Source organism: Lolium rigidum, chromosome 5 (assembly GCF_022539505.1).
Source record: "Lolium rigidum isolate FL_2022 chromosome 5, APGP_CSIRO_Lrig_0.1, whole genome shotgun sequence".
NCBI lineage: Eukaryota > Viridiplantae > Streptophyta > Magnoliopsida > Poales > Poaceae > Lolium > Lolium rigidum.
In genome coordinates this window covers 150,290,292-150,295,054 of record NC_061512.1, presented here as the reverse complement: position 1 = coordinate 150,295,054, position 4,763 = coordinate 150,290,292, and the positions used below count along the sequence as shown (strand labels likewise).

The window sequence follows — 4,763 nt, the reverse complement described above, 5'->3', positions numbered from 1 at the left end:
CTAATGATGTGAATTATATAAAATTAAAAATATAAACTATTTTTTAACTATAGACTTAAACCCTACGGGCGCGGCGTGCCGCCGCGCCATTGCTTCCTAGTATATATGATGCACACTCGATGTTGTATTGTAGGTGACCCCAGTGGCCCCTTTTATCGAAGATGCTCCGAGTGCTAATGCTCCGAGTGCTGGCTCTGAATCCGGCCTGGTGCAACAAATGAGGACCCGAATAACTCGGATGGAAAAAGACTTGCTAGGTATTCACGCCATGGCGGTTGTGATAAAGAAGAAGAGTGAACTGGCTATGGAAGCAGAGAAATACACACTAAGCAAACTGCAGAAGGCCATAAAGAGCTTAAACTGTGAGTACTCAACAATCATTCGTTTTCCTCACTTTTGAAAGTGCATATTCTTGGTACCTGAAATTTCATTTATCATTTTTACCAGTCATTTCTCTAAACTTGTCCGAAGAGAACAAGTGAGTCCATGAGCGGGTTGAGGCTTTGACGAATTTGTCGCAGTTTAACGTGGTCTTCTGGATGGACAAATCAAAAGCTGCGACCATTGCGAAATTCCAGGATCGGGTGCAACAAGTGCACCGGTTCTTTGATATGGAAGGCCATGTTCCCTCTCAACCAGGTTCCTCCAATGCTGCTAGCTTTGATGTCGAACTTCAGGAATGCCGAAAGTGTCCGCACCATGGTAGCGGATATAAGAATCGCTCATCATCGAAAGACGCCCGCGATGATATCACATAGAGTAAAACTGAGAAAGCTCACCGCCGACGTGGCTGTGATAGATGGCTACGACAGCGACGACTCCGAAGAGACTCAAGAGCACGACGAAGAGCTCCGAGGTGCCGATTGTCTGAGCCACAAGATTCGGGAGGCAATGCTACCGAAGAGATTCAAGCCAACACTAACTGATGCTGCAAAGTACGATGATCAGCAGGACCCGAGGTCTTGGATATACGACTATTTGTAGACTGTGATCCTGCACAAGGGAAACGAGCCCCAATGATTGCAAGACTTTTTTTACTTCCTAGGGGTGAGCTTGTCTCCTAGGATTGCAAGACTTTCCAGGGCATCCCGATGAGCTGGTGCCATCAAATTATCAGGTGTTGGCTGATTGTTGATCAGATAGGCTGCAAGGTTGGCTGTCGCTCCTTCGACAGTTTTCGGCCTGATCATGCCCGCCGTATCCATAGTCATGAAAGAATTGGAGAGGTTTGATGTAATCTCCCTTGCGTTGGCTTCTGAAAGGCGAAGGATACGTGGCCGAAACCTCCCTTGTCCTTGATTGCTTCTAGATGCACTCCCAAGAGAAGGTAGCCCCCTTCGTCGTTCGCTTGATTGATCGGCTGCCTGTCGGTGTCGATCGAGGTCAGCTTGCTCATTTATTAACCGAACCCGGTTCTTCTCTAAAATAACATGATATGTGCTGAGGGTGCCTGCCGATGCTCTGATGGGAATCTGAGTGTTATTGGATATGGCGTTGCGAGCAGCTTCCCACTCTTCCCCGGTGATGGTGTAATGTTGTCGGCATTGCTGCCGCTAGCTTTGGCGTTTCGCCGCCCATCGCGATTGATGCCAGGGTGCGCTCGCCCTCGGATATCTGAACTCGTGTCTGAGGGTTGATGATAGCGTATATTTGGTGATAAGCCGCTTTTGACGCGGCTGCCATGGTGACGTTGTCGATACTTTCTTCATTGGAGGAGTACTTGGCGTTGCAGACGATAGCTCGACTGCGAGCCAAGTCCATGCCTAGTGTCCCAGTTGAGGCAGTAGTACGATGTTAGATCCGATGATCCTGAGTCGTATGATCCGATGGACAGAAGGACATGGGGGGGCGCGATGATGGCGTTGATGAAGACGCCGGAGTCGATACCGATGATGCAGCCGATAGCTCGACTGCGATCGGCGATGAAGAAGTAGATGTAGCAATCGATGAAGTCGTGGTCTTTGCAGCGCCAGGAGAGATCGGGCCAGGGAGCAGAAGAACGCCCCTAGATTCGATGCGGAAGTGGACGCTCCCGAACATCATGTCCATCCCGCCGCGTAGAACTGAGAAGGCCGAACATGACGTGTCGGTGTGCGGAGTGAACTCGAAGGACCCGAAATGAATCGAGTTCCCCAAGCTTGGCGATGATGGAGCCGATGATGATGGTTATGTCGGCGGAGTCGTAGCCGACACGATCGGAACAACCGATGAAGTGCCTTGTATCAGCAGATTTCCCACAGACGGCGCCAATTGACGAGGGAGCTCCTCAACAATGCCCGCCATGAGGGGCTTAGGTTTAACGGAATCCTACAGGCTAGCACAAGACATCGGATACCAAACAAATGGGGAGAGAGATTTACCCAGGTTCGGGGCCGTCGATGAGGTAAAACCCTTACTTCCTGCTTGTCTGATCTTGCTTTATCGAATATATGGGGTTAAAATGGGGTAGCCGATAGGCTGCTATGGTTGACTCGCCGGGAGGCAAGGATTATAGGGTTTATGCTCTAAGTTGTGGTGGTTCTACGTATTGTTGTTCTGATGCTCGGCAGGCCCTCTCCTGGCCTTTATATAGCAGGCCAGGTCCCGAGAGTCCTGTCCAAACTCGACTAGGTTACATCGAGATCTGATCTAATCTTTCCTTTATCGACGCCTTCTTGCCTTGTCCATCAAGAATCCATCTCCTGGTAGGTCTTCTTCGTTGCAACCAACGTACGAGCCCAGCTTGGTCTTGCACAATCTTCATGGGCCCCTAGTTGGGCCAAGGGAGGTAGAATAATGTCGGGTACCCGAAGGGTAATGCCCACATCACTCCTCCTCCCCCACCTCTTCCTACTCCTTCTCCTCCTTCATCGGCGCGAGCAGAGCGGCTTAGTTGTACTTGTTATCGCTGAGGAACCACGCTTGGTTCCTCGGATCCCATTCGAGGTGGTCGAACGAGCCCCACTTCCATGAATCAAAGCCGTATGCCGGGTCGGCGAGGAGGTCAGCTGACGGCAGAAGGGCCCTACGTCGAGGAATCTCCTACTGTCGCTCTTGTTCCTTCCATGGCACCGACGGCATGGAATCCTCCGGTGCCTAAGGTGCCAGACAGCAGGCTGGTGGACATCGGTCCACCCAGGGGCGCATGGCGTGCACTCTCCGTATAGGGATGCATGTCGTCTTACGCATGCTCCCCATCATAGTCACCCTCATCCATGGGATCCATCACCGAGGGGATTCAAGCAGGAAAGGAGTTGTGCCGTTGACGACCACTACAGAGCGATAGAGTTGGGAGGCACGCACGCCTTGGCGACCTACTACGCCACCTACAGCACCTCCCGCGCATCGCGGTACTGCCCAGTCGCCACAGCCCGCGCCGGGATGACTCCCACGTAGAGCTGCAGGCACGACCGCATGCCCTTCATGGCCTCGGCGTCCACCGCCTACTGCGGCTCCATGATGAGGTCGATCACAGAATAGAGGCTTGCCTTCGTCGCTGTGGCGTTGGCCGCCGCCAGCCTGGTGGCAAGCGTGGCGAGCTCCGATGTGCCGCACGCATAGCGACATGCGGAGGGGTCCACGCCGCAGATCCCCGAGGTGTAGGGCTCTGGCGTGCCGTAGAAGCTGCCCAGGCTCCCGCACAACTGGTCTAGCGGCACTGCTGGCAAGGCCACCGCGCCGGAGGAGGGGTCGACCAATGAGAGGATGGAGAGAAGGAGGAGAACGTCAAGCGGAGCGGAGGAGGTGGCCGCCGGAAGCGTGCGAGCAGAGAGAGAAAATGAGAGGAGAGAAAAAAGAAAAGTGAAGAAAAAAAGTATGGCTGACATGTGGGTCCCGTGTCCAACACAGCTCCTGCTCCACGTGTGACGCCGACTCAGCCATGACAAATGGATCCCATCGATAAGGATTGCTGTTAAAATGATATTAGACTGGAATCAGGGCTAGAGGTGACTCCACGCCTCAGAACAAGTAGTTCTCTGATTTTTTTTTTTGCTACTGACTCGTTTTTATTTACTTCTATATTTGACTCGATGTTGTTTATGTCGCTTCTGTCTGGTTGTTTTTTTTTTTGAAAACCAATATATTAAGTCAGCAAGCCGCCTCATTAAAAACCTTCCAGTCCCCTTCGGTACCCTGGTAAGGAAAGAGTGCGTCTGGTACTTGCTGCTTCACAAATTCAAGTACGATTACATCGTTCAGCACATCTGTTAAAACAGATGAAGGAGGGTTACTATCCCAAATACAGAAAATATTAGACTCAAAACTTAATCTAGCTTGATTATGCGCCGTCTTGTTTGCTTCTCTGGGACAATGCTGGAACGATATCCTCCCAATTCTTCGAGCAATTTGAAAACAATCTGCCATTGTTGCTGCATAAGGGCTCCATAACTCAATTTCTCCGTTGCAAGGTGTAATCAAGTCTAAACTATCAGATTCCACCACTGCTGGCGAACATCCAATATTTTCAAGTAACAACAAGCCATTTTTTAAAGCCATTGCTTCAGCAGCTGCTGGACTTAACATATCCAGTAAAGGCCACGTCCCGCCTCCAATCGCCTCACCATGATCATTTCTAATAACAGCTGCCGCAGCCCCTGCACCATTTGGGAAAAAACATGCATCTATATTAAGCTTATAATGTCGAGCCGGAGGTTTACTCCATGTTACCACCTTCGGTGATGCTCTCCGTTCTGCTAGAGAAAAATTCATAGTCAGGGCTTTAATCGAGAATGCTGAACTGATTGGTGGAGCCACCTTTTCTCCCTTCACTCCTTCTCGCCGCT

General features: G+C 51.0%; 1 pseudogene; it reads right to left on the bottom strand.

Annotated features, from left to right (window-relative positions):
- Nucleotides 1–3,305: 3,305 nt before the first annotated feature.
- On the bottom strand, nucleotides 3,306–3,806 carry LOC124656535 (annotated as a pseudogene).
- Between the last annotated feature and the right edge of the window lie 957 nt (nucleotides 3,807–4,763).